Source organism: Panthera tigris, chromosome A2 (genome assembly GCF_018350195.1).
Source record: "Panthera tigris isolate Pti1 chromosome A2, P.tigris_Pti1_mat1.1, whole genome shotgun sequence".
Classification (NCBI taxonomy): domain Eukaryota; kingdom Metazoa; phylum Chordata; class Mammalia; order Carnivora; family Felidae; genus Panthera; species Panthera tigris.
The window spans coordinates 77,857,214-77,881,208 of record NC_056661.1 but is presented as its reverse complement, the minus strand read 5'-3'; the positions used below and the strand labels follow the sequence as shown (position 1 = coordinate 77,881,208).

Below are 23,995 nucleotides of genomic sequence, written 5' to 3'. Positions count from 1 at the left end.
ACAATGGCATAATAGCTTCAATTTGCTAAGAGAAAATTCAAACTAGAATTCTATACTCAGAATATTTCTCAGGGCGCCTGGGTGGCTTAGTCAGTTAGGCGTCTGACTTTGGCTCAGGTCATGATCTCATGGCTCGTGAGTTCGGGCCCTGCGTCGGGCTTTGTGCTGACAGCTCGGAGCCTGGAGCCTGCTTTGGATTCTGTGTCTCCCTCTCTCTCTGCCCCTCCCCCTGCTTGTGCTCTCTTTCTGTCTCTCAAAAATGAATAAATGTAAAAAAAAAAAAAAAAAGATAACATCAGACTGGATTAAAAGTAAATAACATACTGTTAAAACGAGGCATCATGACCCAAAAAGCTGCAGAGAGGATAGAGAAGCTGGTTACTGCATAAAGATTAAAGGTCTAGTTCACTGGGAAGTTATAATTTTAAACATGCTTGTGCCCCATAACACTGCATCACACTATTTAAAGAAAAACAGCAAATCCACCAGGAGAAAGAGATGAATCCATCAAGATAGTGAAAGATTCTGCTATCTCACTTTCCGTTAAATTTTGGATCCAGAAGACAAAAATCCGTGAGAGAGAGATTTGAATAGCATAATTAGCAAGCACCGGAAGAAGCATGTATGAACAATTGGAGAGTTCCTTTTTTTTTTTTTTTAAGAACATACAATTTAATAAAATTGTCTACATGCTAGATCACAAATCTAGCTTTTACAAATTTCAAAGTTTCAGTATCCTATAGAATACACTTGCTGACAATCCAATTGTGGATCTAAATAGCGAACACTAGAAAATTATCACTCAGCATTCAGTGACTCAAAGATCTCTAGATGTTTTAGGCAGAAAAGGAATTGATTCTGGGAATTAGATGATTAGTCTCTTATAGTCCGCATAAGGATGGGTCTTTTTAAAAATCCAGTCACTGTGTTTTTTTGGTTGGAGGATTTAGTCCATTACATTTAAAGTAATTATTGATAGTTATGTACTTATTGCCAATTTGTTAATTGCTTTCTGGTTTCTTTCTGTTCCTTTCTTTTGCTTTCATCTCTTGTGTCTCTTGTGTGTTGACTTTCTTTACTTGGATTCCTTTCTCTTTATGTATTTATTTTTGTCATTATTATAGGTTTTTGGTTTGTGGATACCATGAGGTTCATATGTAACACCTTATGTATACAGCAGTGTATTTTAAGTTCATAGTTGCTTCAATTTAAACACATTCTAAAAGTACCACATTTTTTACCTCCTCACCCATGTTTTATGTATTCGATGTCCTACTTAAAATTTTTAATGTTGTATATCCCTTACCTAACTAATGTAGATGTAGTTTGTTTTACTGTTTTTGTCTTTTAACCTTCATACTACCTTTATTAGTGATTGGTATACTACCTTTACTGTATGATTGCTTTTTAAAATGTTTATTTTTGAGGGGTGCCTGGGTGGCTCAGTCTGTGCTGACAGCTCAGAGCCAGGAGCCTGCTTCAGATTCTGTGTCTCCCTCTCTCTCTGCTCCTTCCCCACTCATGCTCTGTCTCTGTCTCAAAAATAAATATAAACATTAGAAAAAATTATTAAAATGTTTATTTTTGAAAGAGAAAGAGACTGTGAGCAGAGATGGGCAGGGATGGACAGAGAGAGAGGGGGACAGAGGATCTGAAGCAGCTCTGTGCTGACAGCAGAGAGCCTGATGCAAGTCCTTGAACTCAGAAATCGTGAGATCACGACCTGAGCTGAAGTTGGATGCTTAACTGACTGAGCCACCCAGGTGCCCTTATGATTGGTTTTAATAAGGAAACTTTCTCTTGCTTAAGTTTCTTCTAGTCATGTTTTTTTCTTTTTTGCTTAAGGAGTCTCTTTAACATTTCTTGTAAGGCTAGTTTAGTGGTGGTGAACTCCTTTAACTTTTGTGTGTCTAAGGAGATTTTTTCTCTCTTCAATTCTGAATGATAACCTTGCCAGGTAGAGTTCTCTATGATTCCTGGACCTGGATGTCTGTTTTCTTCCCCAGATTGGGGAAGTTTGCAGCTATTCCTTTTTCCAATAATTTTCCTGCTTTGTTCTCTCTTTTCCTTCTGGAAATTACAGTGAGAATGTTAGTATGCTCAGTGTTGTCACAGAGGTCCCTTAACTTAACCTCACTTTTAAAAATCTTTTTTTTCTTTTTGCTGTTCAGTTTGAATGATTTCTGCTACCGTGTCTTTCAGATAGCTGATCCGTTCTTCTACATCTTCTAATCTGCTATTGATTCCCTGTAGCATAGTTTTCATTTTAGTTATTTTTCAGCACTGATTAGTTCTTTCTTATATTTTCTATCTTTGCTGAAGTTCTGAGTCTATCCATTCTTCTCCCATCTTTATAAGCATCTTTATGACCATTACTTTGAACTCTTTATCAGATAGATTGCTTATCTCTGTTTCACTTAGTTCTTTTTCAAGGTTTTGTCTTGTTCTTTCATTTGGAACCTATTCCTCAGTCTCCTTTGTCTCTGTTTCCCGCCCCGCTCCCCCCCATGTATGTTTCAGCCTAAAGGGCTCCCTTTAACATTTCTCATAAAACCAGTCTAGTGCTGATGAACTCCATCAGCTTTTGCTTGTCTCTAAAGTTCTTTGTTTGTCCCTCAGTTCTGAAGGATGACTTTGCTAAGCAGAATAGTCTTGGTTGGCAGTTTTTCTTTTTTAGCACTTTGAATGTATTCCTGCTTCCTTCTGGCCTGCAAAGTTTGTGATGAAAAATCTGATGGGGTTGCTCTTGTATGTTATAATTTGTTTTGTTTTGTTTTTTACTGCTTTCAACATTTTTTCCTGACTTTAACTTTTGACCATTTACTGTGTCTTGGGTTTATTTATTTAAATTAGTTAATTAACTTAGATTTTATTTTTAAGTAATCTCTACACCCAATGTGGGGCTTGAACCCACAACCCTGAGATTAGGAGTCGCATGCTCTACTGACTGAGCCAGCCAGGTGCCCCTTGGGTTGGGTCTTATATGACTCTTATAGATACTTTCTGGACTTGAATCTGGGTGTCTCTTTCTATCCCTAGGAAAGGGAAGACTTTGGCCATTATTTCTTTGAATAATGTTTCTGCATCTTTCTCTCCCATTTCTCTTTCTGGGATTTCCATAACGTGGATATCAGTCTTCTTGATGGTGTCCCAAAAATCCCTTAAGTCACCTTCACTCTCTTTCTTTTTTTATTTTTGTTCCTCTGCTTGGATGAATTCAGTGGTCATGTCCTTGAGTTCACTGATCCATTCTTTCGTTTGATTTCTTCTGTTTAAACCTGCTATTGAACTTTTCAGTTCAGTTATTGCATTCTTCAGCTCCGTGATTTCTGTTTGGTACTTTTAAACTATTTTCTTTGCTGAAATATTTGTATTGTCCATGTATTGTTCCTCTGATTTTGGTGAGCATCTTTATGACTGTTATTTTGAACTCTTTGTCATATAAATCACTTCTCTCTCCATTAAGATTTGTTTGAGAATTTTATCTTGTTCTTTTGTTTAGAATATATTCCTCTTTTCCTTCATTTCCTTGGACTCAGTGTTGGTTTCTGGGCATTAAATAAAACAGCCACTTCTCCCAGTCTTGACAGAGTGGTCTTGAGTAGGTGATAAACCTCATCAAGGAGCCTGGCTCCTGGTTGTCCTTCATACCTTTGTGATTATCCAAGCTGTCTTCTTCGTTCCTAGTGGCTCCCAGTAGTTGAGGATGTGCCAGAACCCATCAGTGTCCCAAAGAGGGGAGGATCACAGTCAGTACCTAGATTCAGGCCATTTGGAAGCCTTACTGACCTTTAGGCAGCAGCTGGAAAAATATGTAGGTAGGCCCCTTCCAGGGAAGATTGTGAGGTAGGTATTTTTACTTGCTGCCTTTGCACTGGGCCTGGGCATACAGCTGTGGGAAGGTGCTTCTGAGCCTATTAAGAACTTCTTGCTTGCTATAGTCCTATGGGACTCTTGATGCAAGTCCCATTGGCTCTTGGAGCCAAGTGATCCAGGAGGCTCCTCCTCAGGTGGCAGCAGCAAACACTGGGGCACTAGACGTGTATACAAACTCCTTCCAGGGAACTACTGGTGACTTGGAGTGGGCTAGAGAGAAAAAGCAGGGGAGCTGTCCATAGACCTCCTTGGTCTCTGCAGAGAAGCTAGCTCCTAGATGTGTGCTAAACTAGAAACCTTACCCTCAGACAGCAGTTACTGAAGTATGCAAATAGACCCGTTTTAGGAAAAGACTGGGAGATGGGCATTTCTGCCTGCTCCCTCTGCTCCGAGCGCTTGGGGGGATATCCATGGCAAGTGCTTGTGCCTGTTTTTATCTGCTTGTTTGCTTACTGTAGTCTTGGGGATCTCATGGATGCAAGCCCTGTTGGCTTTCAGAAGCAGGTGTTTTGGGAGCCTGTCCTTCACACGAGAGTCTTAAATTTGGGGCTGTAAATGTAGAGTCTAAACACTTTATTCATCAGAGAGAGCCTGGGAGTTGGGGATTCCCTCCAATTGCATGGCACTGTGCTGCAGTGGGGTTTATGGTGAGACTGTGTCTCAGCCTCTTCTACCCATTTCGTGTGGTATTTTCATTTGCTCAGTGTGTAGCGGCCACTCAGGTGGTTTCTGCATTTCTCTCGGGGGGATTTGCTCCATGTGCAGTTGTTCATTCAGTGTGTTTGTGGGAGGAGAGGAGCTCAGGAGCCTCCTGTGTTGCCATCTTTGAAGACCGCCTGCGATGATGTTTACTTCCGTTCCACCTTTTTTTTTTTTTTTAATTTTTTTTTTCCAACGTTTTTTATTTATTTTTGGGACAGAGAAAGACAGAGCATGAACGGGGGAGGGGCAGAGAGAGAGGGAGACACAGAATGGGGGAGGGGCAGAGAGAGAGGGAGACACAGAATCGGAAACAGGCTCCAGGCTCTGAGCCATCAGCCCAGAGCCCGACGCGGGGCTCGAACTCACGGACCGCGAGATCGTGACCTGGCTGAAGTCGGACGCTTAACCGACTGCGCCACCCAGGCGCCCCCCGTTCCACCTTTTAAATCATGTGTAGACGCATCCGGTGGAAGGACTTAATTCACTTTCAGCTGCAAGGGAATCTGACCAACGAACATTGAACTTTTCAGGCTTTGCAGGATTAGAAGATGACTAGAAAGAGGTTTGGCATGGATGAGAAATGCCAATTTCCCAAGTCCTCCATAACTCATGGGTCAAAGAGAATAAAATCATGATGTGAATTTAAAATTATTCAGTATCGAACAATAAAATATTATCTATCAAAACTTGTGAGGTACAGTGAAAAAGACACTCAGAAATGGAAAGCTTAAATGTTTGTTGGAAAAGATCAACATTAATGATCTAAGATTCTAACTTGAAAATTTTAAGAAATAGCATATCCTACCTAAAGACATATAATAATTGAGAAATAATAGCAGAATTATTGGCATAGCAAATAGATACAATAGAGAAGGTAAATAAAACAAAGAATTGGTTCACAACAATAAAATAGATGTCTGGCAAAATTATCCCATATCAGGGAAGAAAAGGGAGATTAAATAAAAGGAATGAAAAGGGAAATAGTACTATAGATGCTGTAGACATTATGGTAGTAAAAGGACATTATAAAAAAACTTTCTGTCAATACGTTTGAAGACTTTGTTTAAATTATTCATGGGGGTGCCTTGGTGACTCAGTCAGTTGAATGTCTGACTCTTGATTTCAGCTCAGGTCATGATCCCAGGGTCATGGGTTTGAACCCTGAGTCCGGCTCCATGCTGAGCCTGGAGGTTCTCTCCCTCTACCCCTCTTGAGATTCTCTTCCCTTGCCCCTCTCCCCTATTCATGCTCTCTCTCTCTACAGAAAAATTATTGCATTCACAGAAAAATACAACTTACTTAAATTGACCCAAGAATATGTAGAAAAAAAATCTTATGTTACTTAAGTAAGTTGAAATCTGTTAATATGAGCCCTTAAAGAAAACATCAAATTCAGAAGGTTTTATAAAAGACTTTTAAAGTCTTTTATACTTTCAAAGCCTAGATAATTCTAAGTAAAACCCTTTCACTTATTTCAACTTATTTCAGCAAGAGCTGGCTTTTTAAATATAACTATCCCTATTTTTAAATGTTGGCAACTATTGAAACATTTTTGTTGGTGCAGGCAAAACAAAATATGTCTGTAAGCTGGTTTTGGCCCATAGTCTGCCACTTTGCAACCCTTGATCTAAATTTTACAAAGAAGAGCTGATCCAAGTCATAGAGCAATTAAATTGGACAATTTAGGTCTGACATGAAGAAAACTTGCTGAGAGAATCGTGAGACATTCGCATGCATTTCCAGAGGTGGTTGTAGAAATAGTCTCTAAAGACTAAAAATCACATTTGACTATACTGTTCGTAATAAGGTGGACATGCACTCCTACTTGGAGACAGGGGGATGGACAAGATGGTCTTTCAGGGTTGTGTCATGGACACTTTCAGCCTTTCTAATAAATGCAGTTTTCTTAATGTCTCTCTTCTGTATTTCCATCTGCTCCAATAATGAACACAGTAATTTGATGCTTACTGTAGACATTCTGACTTCAAGGGAAAGAACTATTATTATTTAGGTCTAATTTAGAGTCCAGAATCTTCTATCCCATCCAATTACTTTCATTTCTTTTATTAGCAGAGGTAATCTAATGTAGTGATTAATAGCATGGACTTCAGAGCCAGACTTTTAGTTCAAATCCTGGCTCTACCATTTCATACCTATGGGACCTCTCCGTACCTTAATTTCCTACCAGTAAGATGATAAGACAGACAGGATCCCTATTCTCAGAGCACTCACATTTTAGTTGTGGGAGACAATTTAAAAAGACACATAGTTTATGTCAGATAGCAGATTCTATTGCCCTACCTTAGGCATGTCCGACCTTGACTGTGTGATTTGGTTTGGACAATGGAATAAGGCAGAAGTGAGGGTGCTCCACTTTTAAGCCTGGGCCTCGGGAGTTTTTGTGTGTTTCTTCTTGCTTTCTTGTACTTTTGCTATTTCCATGAAAGGGATATGCTGGCCTGGCATGCTATTCCCAGGAGATGGGTGAAAAGATAGGGGAGGCTGAGCTAAATTTAGCTAGACTCTTCAATTCTTAGCTGGCTATTGATGTGTGTGTAAGACCAGCTGAGCCCAGAAGAACTGCAGAACCAAGCTTGGCCAATATTTGGCATCTCTCCCGCTAACTGACAGATTGAGAATTAACAAATCGTGGTGGCTTTAAGCTTCTGAATTTTTGGGTGTTTTGTTACACAGCAATAGCTGACAGCTAAATGTATTTATCAACGTCTACTAGAGGTCCTTTGTGCCCAAGAGTCTTTTAATTTATTAAAAAAAAATTTTTTTTTTACATTTACTTTTTGAGAGACAGAGTGAGTTAGAGTGCGAGCAGGGGAGCGGCAGAAAGAGAGGGAGACACAGAATCTGAAGCAGGCTCCTGGCTCTGAGCTGTCAGCACAGAGCCTGACACGGGGCCCGAACCCATGAGCTGTGAGATCATGACCTGAGCTGAAGTCAGACACTCAACCCACTGAGCTACCCAGGTGCCCCTCATTTAATTAATTTAAATAATACTTCATAATATTTAATGGAATTTTGATAGACTATAGTAAAAATATTAAAGTCTCAGTTTATGTAGAGAAATTTGAAATGAAGCAAAAACCTATGTCTCTCCTCCTCCCCTCAACTCCAACCAAATTTTGTCAAGAATCCTATAACTTCAAGGTTGGTTGGTTGAGTACATTGTGAACTATGCCAGGTTGAGAAATAGAAATACTTGATATTTGTCTGGATCAACTTTAAAGTATGGAGTCTTCCGTAATGTGAGGTCACTATTGAATCCCTCACATAAAATTCAATGACCTTGGACCACTATCATTATCTCCATTTGACAGATAAGGAAATTAAGATGTGGAGTGGTTGAGATCACACAGCAAATGGCAGGTGCCTTCTAGGATGGCAGTCAATGCAGAAAGTTGGAGCAATACCAGTTACCTAAAGTGTTGTTTCTTTACTGCAGAACACAGTTCAGGAATGTACAGTCACTACAGGTGATTTGACTCCGTTCTTTGCTCAGGCCGAGTGGGGCAGCCCAGGTTTACTGGGCCATGTGCCCTCTGCTATCTGTATTCAGGATCATGAATTTCTAATGATTATGACTTTGGTTTTTGCATATTCTTTATGATCCTTGATGTTTTCAACATTGCATTTGGCATTCCTAGTAACATATTCTCTGATCCCTGTATCCATGCTTTTAAAGTGTATTCTACCTTATCTATTCTCTTTGCTGCTTTGGATTAAGATTTTTAAATTCTCCAGCTCTATCTTTATCAGTTCTTTAGCATAAAGTTTTTACCTCTGCCCTTTGGGTCCTACAAACTTGGCCTAAAAAGGAGGTCATTTTTGTCCCCTCACTATACTTTCTTGGCTCTTCGATAAATTCCTGGCCCTTTGTGGCCCTCTAGTGGCTTCCTGATTTACTGCTTTATTTTATGACCCGTTCTCTGAGCTGAAAGCAGTTGTTGGAACTGACAGTTTTTTTAAAGGATGTGCTGAATGACTGTATTTCATTTTTGACCAGATTCTGCCTCCTTTATAATGCTGTTATGTGTTTAAAGGATATACAGTCATTTTATTCAAGATTTGAAAAAAATTAATGATAATTATTGCTGAGAACCCAAGAAAAGGTCTACTCTAATGTTTTGACCTCCAGTTGATCCCTGTTCTAATGGATATTTTCCTCTCAGTATTACTAAGGAGTCAACAAATCAGTCAACAAACATTTACTAACATTTGCCAAGTACAGTAAAACCTTGGGTCGTAAGTAACTTGTTCTGTGAGTGTTCTGCAAGACAAGCAAACGTTGCTAATACATTTTAACTTGATAAACGAGTGATGTCTTGCAAAGCGAGTAGTATGTGATGCCGAACATCATGTGATCACAACTGGACCAGTGGTGGTGGTGGTGGTTCTTGTTCTTCCTCTCTCTCCCTCTCCCTCTCCCTCTCTCTCTCTCTCTCTCTTTCTCTCTCTCTCCCCCTCTCTCTCTCTCTCCCCCTCTCTCTCTCTCTCTCTCCATGATTGTGGGTGATAATCTCCCATGCTCCGATGCTCAGTCTCAGGCCATGGTATTTGTCAGAAATCAGTGATTTTTCAGAACATTGGAAGGTGCTTACAACTGGCACTAGTGTATTTTTTGTCGCTTCAAAGCAACCATGGACAGTCCTTTGCTTTTCTGTATAAGAGTAAGCTTAGGAATGCTTTGCTTCATTCTAGGTCAGGCTGCCTGCAGATATAGACCCTGTCCTCTGCTCACCTTATTGCTGGTTACATTAAATACAGTATATGACCAGAGTTTATTAATACTGTACTGGGGTCAACATCTGTGCGAGCATACACAACGGCCCCCATGCAGAAAGATTCCATTGACCAGTAGATGGCAGTGATTCTGTTAGTGATAGTGAGAGTCGTCCTACACAATAACCCTCCTCTTGCCTCACACCAGCCACGAAGGTTTCTCTAAGGTAAGTGCAGGTTAATTTGTTTATTTTTGTTTATATTTTGTATTTTCTTTATTTGTGTTATATTACAATATTGTAATCATTTTTATATGAATATTTTTGGGTTGTGGAACGAATCTTCAGAGTTTCCATTATTTCTTATGGGGAAATTCGCTTTGATGTGCAAGTACTTTGGATTACAAGCATGTTTCCAGAATGAATTATTCTCAGAAACTAAGGTTTCCCTATACTTCACACTCTTCTTAGATACTAGGATGCAGCTGGAAGGAAATGTCTCCCACTGTATTTCAGAAACAATTCTGCTATTATTCTCCTTAAAACAACAACAAAAAAATCCCCACAAACAACTTACATGACTTCTGTGAGGAGGAGAAGTTCATCCTGCCCTTTCTAATCCCAAATAAATCTATGCCACTTTTTATAGTGCTGGCTAGGCTAACTGCAATAAGATCACAAGTCATAGATGATCATGTAAAAAATGCAAGGTTTATTGCAAAGCACATTTTTCACAACACATGTACAATGAGGAGATTCAGTTTTATACAGCAAAAAGTGAAACACATGTCCTAGGTGAAGCATCTAGGTTAAGGGTTATGTAACAGTAAATCATCATAGGTAAAGTAGAATTTCACAAGAGCCCTTGTAGCAAACAGCCCAATTTATGATTTGGCTTGAAATGTCCCTCATTCCACTTTGGCAAAGATCTATATTTTTGGTGTCCTTAAGATTTGCTCTGGGCTTGGCATTCTCAAAGCATTTGTGATGACAGTATTTTCATTTTCTTGAAGTTTCTTAGCCATTGTTGGAATGGAAAACCTCTGATTTCAACTATACTCTCAACCAAGGTTGAATCAACTTTCCGAGGTTTGTAGTTTTCTGTTTTCACACAGGTGTCGCACTGATATCCAAAGTTGCTGACATTAAGGAGCTTACGTCCTGGTAGGGGAGAGAACTGATGAACATATAAATAAATACATAAGCCCCTGGGAGCAGTGCCTGGGTGAAAGTCATTTGCTCAGAGCTGGTCAAATCCCACAGTGTTCTCTGCCTCCATTCCTAGATCCTTTTGCTTCCAAGGGAAATATTCACGTTACTATTGGATTTAATGCCTGCTGTGGTACAAGCAACAGTTTTTATTTCCTGTAAGCGTCTGCTGACCCTGACTGGCTTCCCTGGCCCTGGGTCCTGGAGGAATTAGAAATCTCGTAGTGACCAACCAGTGCTAGTGGGAGGACCATTTCCTCATGCCGTCCCTCGGCACGCGAACCTTCCCCTAGGAGCTCAGTCTTAGAACACTAGACTTCTAGTCTAGAAGAACACTTCAGTCTAGAACACTTCTGTCTAGAAGGTCAGAACCTTCCCTTGAGTTTCTCTCTGCTCATTTAGGAGAGGTAGGAGGGGAGAGTCAGTCTTAGGACATGTTGGACACCTGCCCTTGTATTGCCTTCTCTCAAGGCCCTTCCCACAAAGGCTATCACCATGGGGCAGATCTAGGTGTTGTGGGGCCTGAAACTTAGATAATTGTGTGTGTCGGGGATGCTCTTTGAGCAAAACAACATAAAATTAGGATAAATATTAGATATAAAAGTATTTAGAATGAGACATCAGTCATAACAAATGAAACATTTTTAAAGCTAGCACATAATAGAAACATCACACAAATCGAGCAAAATAACAAAAGACATTTAGTAACTGCCCAGCGTCCTTCTACAATATTTTTTTCCCTTTATTTGTGGCTGTTTACTCTCTGAGCACATCTTCACATGTAAAAGATTTTAGAATTTGTGAGAGATGACAGAAGGATGGTGCTATGGATTAAATGCTTTTGTCCCCCCAGAATTCAGATGTTGCAGTCTAATCCCCAATGCAATGGTGTTAGGAGGTGTGGTCTTTGGAAGGTGATTACGTCTGAGGGCAGAGCCGTCGTGAATGGGAGTGCCATTATGAAAGAGGCCCCAGAAAGCTCCCTTGGCCCTTCTGCCCAGTGAGAACATGAAGAAAAGATGTCGGTCTCCGAACCAGGATGCAGGCTTTCACCAAACACGAATCTGCCAGCATCTTAACCTTAGACTTATCAGCCTCCAGGACTGTGAGAGATAAGTGTTTGTTGTTTAAGCCACATAGTTTCTGGTATTTTTTTTTAAATGTTTTTTAAGTTTGTTTATTTATTTTGAGAGAGGGAGAGGGAAAGGAAGAGAGGCAGGGAGGGGCAGAGACAGAGAGAATCCTAAGCACTGCAGAGCACATTGTCAGTGCAGAGCCTGACGAGAGCTCAAACTCACGAACCGTGAAACCATGACCTGAGCTGAAATCAAGAGTGGGACACTTTACCGACCGAGCCACCCAGGCACCCCTGTTGTATTTTAATTGCAGTGCCCTGAATGGACTAAGACAGATAGACACCTACATCATTCCTTTCAGCATGGTTTGATCAAAATTCCTTTAAGAACAGAGTTTAGAAAAGTTATTTACAGCTTCATAATTCATTATTGGTAATATTATTTATTTTTAATTTTTAAATTTAATTTTAAATGTTTATTTTTGGGAGAAAGAGCAAGTTCATGCGAGTGGGGGAGGGACAGAGAGAGGGGGACAGAGGATTTGAAGTGGACACTGTGCTGACAGCAGAGAGCCCAATGTGGGGCTCGAACTCATGAACCGTGAGATCATGATCTCAGCCGGAAGTCAGACACTTAACTGACTGAGCCACCCAGCCAACCCTGTTTTTTATTTTTTATTTTTTATTTTTTTAATTTTTGAGAGAGTAAGAGAGAGAGCGAGTGGGGAGGGGCAGAGAGAGAGAGGGAGACAGAGAATTCCAAACAAGCTCTGTGTTGTCAGTGTGGAGCCTGATACGGGGCTCGAACTCATGAACTGTGAGATCATGACCTGAGCCGAAATCAAGAGTCAGTCAGATGCTTAACTGACTGAACCACCTGGGCACCCTGGTTATGTTATTTAGAATTTTAGAATTAACTTGTAAATTTTGGAAGTCCTCTAACAAATTTTTTCATGTATGAGTTATGAAAGTTGGAAGAATTTTCCATAGTCTAGCCTCTAGTTGTCTATGTGTCAAACTTAGTTTCTCCCTAACTATCCATATACTTCCGGAGCTGTGCACCATAAGTCATGATCATACGGTCAAACAAACAGCCTTCGGGTCCTCAGATCATGACCCGGGTTAAATAGTCATGGTAGATGGTAGGGGTATTCCTGGAAGACCTCCTTGTACTGGGACAGCTAACAACAGCTTAGCTCTATAGTGAAGTAACTGTAAACCACCTAAGTATATCCCACTAAACTCAAAGCAAATACATCCTCAGCTTCTCTGTAGCTGGACCCTCAGGGCCTGTGTTCACTCCAATATAATTGGCAGGAGAACTAGGAGAGGAAGTCAGAGTGGAAGCGACAGCGGTCTTAACCAGTTGCAGCTGAAATATCTTTCTTTGGCAAATTTTACAAAAACATGTCCATGTAAACCCATTACTAGGGCCTCTCCCAGGGCCTGGCAGGGGTCCATGCAGGTGAGGGGCCTGAAGCCTAGGATTCACTTGATTCATGGTAAATACTTAAACTGCCCTTCGTGAGGAACATTTCTTCCAGCCTAGAATGATTTTTCAGCATCTATTTTGTATGGGAAGAATTGCTTTCTTCCCCTGTTCTTTACATCCTCTTATATGCACTCCCCAGCTCTCATGGTGAGCTTCCTCATCTCTCCACTGATAGCACCTCTGTGAGGCTGTCGGCAAATTCTGAATCATGACAACTCTTTTTGGGCTAGTACCCTGGCCCTCCCCACTGTAGTTTACACTCGTGAGTGTCTTCCCTTCTGGAGACAACTCCTTTGGCTTCTGTGGTATAGCCCTTGCCGTCTCACCTGCTCTGATCTCCTCTCTCACTCCTCTGTTGCTTCTGTCTTAAATGTTGGTGTTCCTCTGGGTTCCATCCTTTCCCAACTTGTCAGTCTACTCACAGCCCCAGAGGGACGGCATCCAGTCCCATGATGACAGCCAGTACTCCCGTGCTCTGGTTCCTGAGTCTAGGTCTCAGCCTAGGCCTTTGTAACCGTCCATTTGTGGCTGTCTCTTTCCCTAGACTGTGGCCTTGAGGCAGGAACCACATGTTATTTAAGTTTGCATCCCCAGGACCTAGCAGGTACTTAATAAATGTCTGTGTGAATGAATAAATGAGGGAGTGCTTGCTGGTGTAGCTTGGGTTACACCCAAGTTGGAATGTTCACCCACGTATGAAGTCCTGTATGCAGAGCAGAAAGCACAGCAGTCGCAGCCACTCACTGTTTGTCCTCCCATTTAACTCTTCATCAGGGACGGGAAGCCCTACACATGAGAAGAAATGAAAAGAAAAGAACCCAGCAGATCAGTTCTGTTTCCCATGGAGATTAGAATAAAGACTGCAGTATTTTCATTAGAAACCCATGGAAACCACCCTCTACAGTCTTTCATTCTGAGTGATTCTGAAAAATTTGTTTTAGCAGTCTGGTGAATGAAGGCAAAGAAACATAGAGTTTCTTTAAATACTATTTTTTTTTCCTGTTCATTTACTGTTGACAACAACTTCAAATTTTCTTAGACTGGCATAGAAAATTAGATGGTATTTCTTTGTGCAACTAATAAGGTAAATTATTTCATGTGTTTTGAATATATTTTCTCCTTGAAGGCTGATTATATGCCTAGCTCTGTCTAAACACAAACTGCACAAAGAAAAAATATGCTTAAGAAATCCTTGTCCTTGAATAGCAATAAAATCTAATTTGTTTGAATTTTTTTTTAATTTTCCCCATCAATTGTTTGCTGCAATTAAAAAAAAAAGGGAACTTAATTGAATTAATACAAGATCTTTTAGGTAATAAAATTTTCTTAGGCTATATAATCAAACTTCTCTGTTGCTAATATTTTAAGCTCATTAAAGATCTAGCTCCAATTTTGTTACTCCTTAAACAAGAGGTCAGATAGCACGTACACCCCCACTTTTTAAAGTGAAATTGTTGGGGTGCCTGGGTGGCTCAGTTGCTTGAGCAGCCGACTTCAGCTCAGGTCACGATCTCACAGTTCTTGAGTTCATGCCCTGCATTGGGCTCTCTGCTGTTGGCACAGATCCCGCTTTAGATCCTCTGGCTTCTGATCCTCTGTCTTCTTCTCTCTCTCTCTCTCTCTCTCTCTCTCTCTCTCTCTCTCCCCCACTTGCACTCTCTCTTAAAAATAAGTAAAAATGATTAAAAGATATTGTGAAACTGTAAAAATCTTTCAATGACTGAGAAATCTAAAATTGTTTGAGGAAGTTAGCATGCACAGGTTGCCTTTCTTGGTGGCTAGGACAAGTGTCAGGAGTGGCAAAAGAAGGGCATTGGATAAGAACTCGCAGTGCCCAGGAGGTAGGAGCCATAGAGGATGTGAGAATGAGCGCTGAGCCTACAAATAGCTATGGGAGGAGCCTGATTCTCGGGGTGTTCCCCGATCCCTACCTGCAGCATCACCTGGGAACTTGCTAGAAATGCAGATTCTAGGCCCTCATCCCAGACTCACTTTATCAGAAATTCTGGGAATGGGACCCAGCCACCTGGGTTTTAACAAGCCCCTAGATTATTGGGAAGCACAGTCAAGTCTGACAATACCTGATTTCGAGAGATGTGGAACACCTCTGTGCATGTGAAAATATTCTGTTAGTGAAATTTTTCGTTAGAAAAAAAAGACCACACAGATTATGTTTTCTAAAGCAAACTGATCTGCCGTTTTTCTCATGGTTGAGTGTCTGGGAGTGACATCCTCTCCCCTGACTGGGTGCTGACTGCAGAAATCCTCCCCGCTTTATCCACCACAGAGGATGCAGTCCAAGCCCCCCAGCGGATGCCTGAAGCCACGGAAAGCACACTATGTTACAAAGAGGATCATTTGCTTTTGAACAGTGGTTTGCCGGTGGGGGGGGGGGGTGGGGGTGGGGGGGGTAACTGAAACCACAGAAAGGGACACTGTAGACAATGGTGGTACTACTGTATATTTTAAGGATGGATGTGGAAGGGAAGATACCCAAGTCTTAGTGGTGTATATGTAATAGTTTCTCAGCCCTAGACACATGATATGTTGTCTTTCTGCTAAAATTAATGCAAGTGATTGTCAGATTTTCACATCATTTGTATATAGATACTATTTTCACAGGCATTGGAAACCAAAAAATCAAATTTGAATTATTTTATTGTTTGCCTTTAACTGAGCTAAACTTAGTTTTATTTTAACTTTCCATTTTTTTCAAGCCTTTCCTTCTGTGTTCATGGTTGGGGTGTTAATAGCATGTCAAACTAATTGCACTCCTGATGGTCTAATTCTATTCACTGTCATCTTTGGCAATAAAATTCTGAGTTTGGCATGCTCTCACACTGGCACAGGCATGCTAAATTAGCTGGGAAGAATATCAGACTGCTAGAATAAATCCAGGCAGAATAAATCCAAAAAAATATCATCAAAGATCACACAGGACATTTAAGAGTACTAGTTGGCTTACACATCCACTCTAGGGAGAACTTGTTTTGATGACCTCCCATTGCACTTTGATTTTATTGACGATGGTGTTTATTTTCAGTGTATATATTAACATATTAGTGAAGGATTCCCTGGGCTACATGTGATTTGTCTGAAACCGAACTCAAACTGATTTCAGCCAAGAGAAGTAACTCTCCTAACTGAAAAGACCAGGAAGTATCTGACTTCAGGCATGGCTGGCTCCAAGGGGCTCAAATAATGTTGCGTTAGGCAGTCTCTAAGAGGGTTCCCAGTGATCCTTGTCTCCTGCTATTCATGCTCTGTGTAATCTTCTTACCTTGATTGTAGGTTGGACCTAGGGACTAGCTTCCAACAGGTATAATATGGTTAGAGCAGTGGGGCGTCATTTCCGAGATTAGGTTGTGAAAGGACTGTGACTTCAGTCTCTCTTGCCACTACTTGCTCACACTGTCCTAGAGCTCTTGATCTGGGGGAATCAAGCTGCCATGTTGTGAGGAGCCCTGTGGAGAGGCCTGGGTGGCAAGAAACTAATGTTTCCAGCCAACAGCGTGCAAGCACCTGAGACCTGCGAAAGGCCACATGAATGAGCTTGGAAGTGGGTCCACTGTGACCTGTGGACTGCCGTGTGAGTGTGGCTCTTTGCCCATTGGGAGCCTTGAGGACTGTGGTCCTGGTCATTATCTTAACTGCTGAACTAGAACCATCCAGCTAGGCCCCACTCCATTCCTGACCCTCAGCTTCTGTGAGATAATCAATGTGTTGCTTTATGTGCTATGTTTTGGGGGTAACTCATTACATAGCAGTCAAGGACAAATGTAGGTATCATTCACCATAAGAGAGTCTCTCTCCAGCTCCTAGCAACGTATTCCTCTGTGCGGCCTTTATTACCAGGCAGACCTTCCTCACGTGGTGGCAAAATGGTGCTGGTAGCTCTAGGCTCAGAGCCTTGCTACCTTAAAGAGTAAGTGCCTTTCACCTTTGCAGTGGATAAAGGAAAACTCCTGGGATTCACCCTCATACAACTGACTTGGATACTTCCTGCTGGAGTATTTAGGACTCATTTTTCCTGATGCTGCTCTCTTAGGTGGTTTTGAAACACCTGAGTAATTATAACTGGAGCGTTCAAGGTCGGTCTACCTAGCTGTCCCACTTGACCCTCTCTGAGTTTGTGTTCTACCTTAAAGCCAAAAGTGACCCTAGAATTCCTTCTGCTTGTCCTTTGCCAAAGGTGAACCTCCAGTAAAATCTAGGTGGTGAAACAGAACACAGATGACTTAGATGAAGCAGTGGTAAGTGTCTCCACAAGATGTCCATCTATTTATTACCTATTAGTAGTCAATATATGACTGTTAAAGTGTTTATAGTTTTCATTTTTATGTTCGATTTTCATGACCAGTTTTTGACTTGTTTGAATCAGTCTTCTGGGCCCGGTTCACCTCCTGAAATCACAGGAGTGTACCACGTGTTGAGTGCCTGCTGCAGGAGTTCTGTTCCCAGTGGTCCTCAGGAACATTCTTCTCTAACTTGGCCTTTCTCTGGCCACCCTCCAGTTGGAAATGGCAGAATGCCATAATCAAGGGCCAGGGCTTTACAATTAGAGAGCTGGGTTTGAGTTCTGCGTTGGCTGTTTATATGCTGTGCTGCCATGTTCTCTCTGAGTTATAGTTTCTTATTATAGAATGGGATTTTGTATCTGCCTCATGGTAGAACTATTAAGTGGTGCAAAAATGTGGGTGTGGGTGTGGATACAGTTGTCCCTGGAACAGAGTAAATGCTTCATAAATCTTCAACACAACTAATGCTACAGTGTCCTTCTTCAAATGCAGAAGCCAGATCTGAACACCGCATTTCAGATAATCTAATGAGCTCATCATCTTCTGAACTCTTGTAACAATATATCTTAGTCCGCAATAAATTTTTTTTAAGGCGGGGGGAGGCAAGGGGTAGCTACATCATACTGTTGACTCAAAGTGATCTTCTAATGAAAAAGATCCTTCCAGTTCTTTACACGAACTGCTAATAAACCCCATCTCTCCTATTCTGTACTTGTCCCGCTGAAAATTTGTACCTAAATTCTTGGCTTCACATTGATGCCTGTAATATTGTTTTGCTGTGTATGCACACACCCATTTTACCTACTTTATCCAGTACATCAGTTGGATATGCACTATGTTGGATAACAAATATGCTTACTGGATGAGCAGGCTGTCTGTTCTGTCACTCAGGACATTAAAAAAACCCAGTCTACACTCCTTTTGGCTGATACTGGCTGATTAATCAATCCGAACTCTTGGTTTATTTAGCCAGCTGCAAATGCTCCTGATTGTTCTAATTGTCAACCCGCATAGCTTCGGATTCTCCTCTTGAATATCATGAAAGCCGTTTTAAAATACTTTGTTAAAACTCATAGCCTGTGTGTGATCTACATTATTATAACTTTATCAAAAAAGAAAATGAAAGGTCTCCTCCCTTTTATATCAGCAGCTGTGTCTCTTGGTGAAGCAGGTCCCTCTTATTCTTGTGAATGATACTGTTGCTCACGTGTAAGAGTTCTGCTGTTCCACATTTTTGCCAACGCATGGTATTATCAGGGATAATTTTTGTCAGTTTTCTGAGGGTGAAATGGTCTCTTATGGTGATAATTACTGATGAGGTTGAGCATGTTTTCATATTGACAGTTTGGGTTTTCTTTCCTATGGTTTTTGTTTGTTTGTTTTTTGCCTTTTGGTATTTTTTGTCATTTTCCTGAACTTTGATATATTTTTTTTAATTTAATAATATATCTTGGAAATCTTTCTGTACATGTGCATGTGTAGAGTGTATGTTGTTAACAATTGCAGAATGTCTCATTTCATGGATAGAGCATATTTTATTTAACAGTGTCCTGATACTTGGGTTATTTCCCATTTTTATTTCCTACTGTAAACACTGCTTTATCTTAGGTGATTTGCTTAGCATAGTCATGGACAGATGCCATTCTAGGAGATAGATTGTAGATCAAAAAGTATGTGCGTTTTGTATTTTTTTTTTTTATGTTTTCATTCTTCTGTTTTATTCCATATTTTGCCTCTGGGAAACTTCCTGGGGAGTAATGTTTTTGGATGTACAGTTATTTATATTTTTCAGAAAAAAATTTTTTCAAAAGACTTAAAATAATATTAAATGGTTGGGCCATTTAAATTTCAAAAATGTGTTTATTTTGCTTTTATTTTTTATTTTTTTATTTTTCATTTTTTTTAATATGAAATTTATTGTCAAATTGGTTTCCATACAACACCCAGTGCTCATTCCAACAGGTGCCCTCCTCAATACCCATCACCCACCCTCCCCTCCCTCCCACCCCACATCAACCCTCAGTTTGTTCTCAGTTTTTAAGAGTCTCTTATGTTTTGGCTCCTTCCCTCTCTAACCTCTTTTTTTTTTCCTTCCCCTCCCCCATGGTCTTCTGTTAAGTTTCTCAGGATCCACGTAAGAGTGAAAACATATGGTATCTGTCTTTCTCTATATGACTTATTTCACTTAGCATAACACTCTCCAGTTCCATCCACGTTGCTACAAATGGCCAGATTTTATTCTTTCTCATTGCCAAGTAGTATTCCATTGTATATAAACCACATCTTCTTTATCCATTCATCAGTTGATGGACATTTAGGCTTTTCCCACAATTTGGCTATTGTTGAAAGTGCTGCTATAAACATTGGGGTACAAGTGCCCCTATGCATCAGTACTCCTGTATCCGTTGGGTAAGTTCCTACCAGTGCTATTGCTGGGTCATAGGGTAGATCTATTTTTAATTTTTTGAGGAACCTCCACACTGGTTTCCAGAGTGGCTGCACCAGTTTGCATTCCCACCAACAGTGCAAGAGGTTTCCCGTTTCTCCACATCCTCGCCAGCATCTATAGTCTCCTGACTTGTTCATTTTGGCCACTCTGACTGGCATGAGGTGGTATCTCAGTGTGGTTTTGATTTGTATTTCCCTGATGAGCGACATTGAGCATCTTTTCATGTGCCCGTTGGCCATCTGGATGTCTTCTTTAGAGAAGTGTCTATTTATGTTTTCTGCCCATTTCTTCACTGGATTATTTGTTTTCCGGGTGTGGAGTTTGGTGAGCTCTTTATAGATTTTGGATACTAGCCCTTTGTCTGATATGTCATTTGCAAATATCTTTTTCCATTCCGTCAGTTGCCTTTTAGTTTTGTTGATTGTTTCCTTTGTAGTGCAGAAGATTTTTATCTTCATGAGGTCCCAATAGTTCATCTTTGCTTTTAATTCCCTTGCCTTTGGGGATGTGTCAAGTAAGAAATTGCTGCGGCTGAGGTCAGACAGGTTTTTAATGAATGTTGCACCAGCTTATACTCTTCTTCAACAAGTCTCTCTTCCATTGGGATCAGGAAAATGCTCTCTGTACTCTTTAACTCTCACTAGGCCATTTGTACAACAAGACTTTATCATCATCATCTCTTCCATCTCTTCCTTTATCATTCCTGAGTGCTCTCCAAAGTGAGAACATCTTCTCATGCCTGGCTTCCCACATGACTCAGGGGAAGATGACCTTTTTATTTAGCAAGTATTTCCTTCATTCCTACTCTTTCTCCCCACACCCCTCACACCCTCATTGGAAGAGTATATTTCTTTATCCCACTGATTTTGGGTTGGCCATGTGACTTGCTTTGGACAGTGGAATGTGCATGTCTGAGGCACATGCAGAGGGTTTTTTTTTTTTTCTTGTTTCTATTTTGTTTTTTTAGTTGAGATTATTTTTTTAATTGAGATATAACTGACATATAACATTGCATAAATTTAAGGTATACAGTATGTTGATTTGATACATTTATATGATGCGATATGATGACCACTCAATCCCATGAGGTAATTTTCTTTTTTTGTGGTGAGAACAATTAAGATCTCATCTCTTAGAAATTTGAAGTTTGTAATACAGTGTTGTTGACTATAATCACTTATCTGTGCATTAGATCTCCAGAACTTATTTATCTACTGGTTGCAAGTTTGTACCCTTAAACAGCATCTCCCTCATTTCTCCACCCTGCCCCCCAATCCCTGGTAACCCCTGTTTTGTTCTGGTCTCAGCCTGTCAATAACCAGTGTTGTGGCTGGACCAGCCCTTGCGGTTCTAGTGATTTCAAGATGCTCGTTAGTCATAACCATATAGAAACCTTGGAGAAAAAACAGTTCATTACTTACAGGACCAGGAAATTTCACAGCATACCTGGGGCCACACAGTGGGGTTGCAGGTGGAGAGAGTGTGCACAAGCCTTTGGGTATTTTTTATTGGGATGGAAAGTGGGGGCCTAGGGTTTTGCAGGCTCATTCTTTATTGGTGAATTTAAAACATAAGAGCAGGGACTTAAAGCTCAGGAAGAGAAGAAACAAGTGGCTCAAATGGTCATATAGAAATCAACCAAGATCTAAAACCAAGGAGGCTCAATGGCCGGAGGGTGCCTGGCTGTTTATCTTGTGATGTAGCTAGTAATGTGTTTATTCGAGATAGCCATCTTTTAAGTGAATGCCTCTCTGAAGTGGATGCCTTGGCAATAAAAGCTTAAGTTAGATACTTGAAATTACAAAAAAAAAAACAAACTGTCAAGGGTCTATACTACAGTCCACTCTGATGCCAAGGCATACGAGTTAATGGCGAAGACATTAACTGCCTGGGTCGCTGATATGCTGAACATCAGGAATACGGCAATTTGTAACCCAGAAAGAATATATCTAAATAGGATTATGGTAGGCAATCTTATAATAATTATGTAGGTAATAGTCTGAAATCCAGTCTATAGATGTTGTCTCAAAATTGAAAGGTCCTGCAGTGAAACTAAGTCTGTGATATCAGGGACCCTAGGAATGTCTTCAAAGATTTGGGTACTGTTGGAAAATATTTTAACATCTTGGGCCATTTGGTATAAATTGAACCTGTCCTGAGTTGGTAGATTGTCCCATATCGCATCAAACTGGTCTTCTAGTCCTGAGGATGGGTCAGTTCACTTAAAGTTTGTGTCTTCTTTCGGGAGGTGGTCATGCAGGTGGGCTCCCAAAGTTAGGCCTATTTGGTGCAAGTATTTGCATCAGGTATCAAATAAGAGGCATTTCTATGGAAACCAAAACCAAAACACAAAGGTTAATGATCAGAGCAAGTTATAATCCCAGGTTCTGAGTTCTGAAGGCAGCCAATCAAGAAGATTTCTAGATGTTGGGCTGGAAGCATCTTCGAATGGAGTGCGGACGCACAATGGCAGTCTGATAGATTTTCCTGGTCTCAGTTTGAATGTCTCTGTTGATCTTTCTGAGTGGACTACATAGCATCAGGCATGAAGATTGTCCATACTTGTGCTATTGTGATTTCTCGGAAGTTCATATCAAAAATAGATAAGCTTATTTAGATGTTTCAGTATTTTGTCTTGTTTGGAAATGATCTAGACATTTAATGAATTTCCATCATTTAACTTAGCAAAACACTAAGGGTATAAATTACCAAAGAGATTTGGGAACCTATTTTGGTAGATATATCATAATACATAATTGTTGAAAAGTTTACTTAAAAGCTTCTATTTCACTTACATTTATTAGGTGTACTTGTTCTTAAGAATTATATTTAGATGACTCATGAAAATGTTATTTTCTTACTGATAAATTTTTTTGCAACAGAGATAGCATGAGCTCACTTGACTAATAAACCCAGGTAGAGTAAAAGTTGTATGACCCCATTATATTTAATGTTGATAACCTGAAGAAATGCCTATTTTAATTAGACCAACAAACTTTAGCTTTTGCTTACCAAAGATTCTCCTAGGTCATGTGAACTTGAAAACATTTGAGTTAGTTTCCATTACATTTTCCGAGAGTTTAGAAATATTTAATTTGATAAGTGCTTATTTTTCTTTAAGCCAGTTAGATAGAGCTGTTTTACAAATTAAATTTGTCAATACAATGCAGAAGTAGAGAGGAAAAAAAATCACATATACACAATATACATTCATACACATACATAAGCATGCATATAAGACACTGACCTGATAGCTTTTAATTTCAAATTTTTAGCTGTGAATCAGGTACAATAATATAAAACTCAGTAATTTATAAATAACATTTAAAAATTTTTTAATGTTTTTATTTTTGAGAGAGAGAGGGAGAGGGGGACAGAGGATCTGAAGCGGGCTCTGCACTGACAGCAGAGAACCTGATGCAGGGCTCGAACTTATGAACCATGAGATCATGACCTGAGCCGAGGTTGGATGCTTAACAGACTGAGCCACCCAGGCACCCCACTAATTTATAAATAAAATTTTAATTCAAATTGTGTCTGGCAGACAGAAGAAGTTAAGGTTACCCAATCCAATGGCTAAAACTTTTTGCTAATACTTGTGAAGATTTTTAAGATCTGTATTTGTCCTTGACAAGTGACCTTAAGGAGGCTAGATTAAGGTGGGCTAGATCTTGGGCAAAAGAGTTTTTATAGCACTTTTTATTTTAAAAGGCTTCTCCATCCATTGTTCTTCTTCAGTCTCAGGGGATTGTGGGCAGTTTTAATTACCACCTGGGTGTTTATATTTCAAAGACACAGTACGATTTACATCTTCAAGGGACAGAGAAAATTTTCTCCAAGGAGTTTTAGTGCCTTTTGGTAATTTGAGCAGTCCCAATTGAAATGTAGTAGTGGCACCCAGCCATTAGGGAGAGCACCTTGTGAAGAATAATTCTCTGGGCTCAGAGTCAAATGGGGTCTCTTCAGGGTTAGAAATGAAGAGGGGTCATTTGGGTCACCGTGGTCATGAAAATAATCAACCTATTGGACCACGCCAGTTTTGTGCAGCGGGAGATGGGCCTCATCTAACGTTTTCCACTTACTGCGAGCCTTCGCAGTGATCATTATGATGGAAGGATGGACACAGCCTCAGGCAATAAATGTCCAGGTTAGGAGAGGGAT

The 23,995-nt window shown here is 40.3% G+C and overlaps 1 non-coding gene across 1 annotated transcript; it reads right to left on the bottom strand.

The window, feature by feature from the left end:
• Positions 1-2,889: 2,889 nt before the first annotated feature.
• On the bottom strand, positions 2,890-2,962 carry TRNAR-CCU. Its single transcript has one exon. It is a non-coding gene; the product is annotated as a tRNA-Arg (tRNA).
• Positions 2,963-23,995: the final 21,033 nt, after the last annotated feature.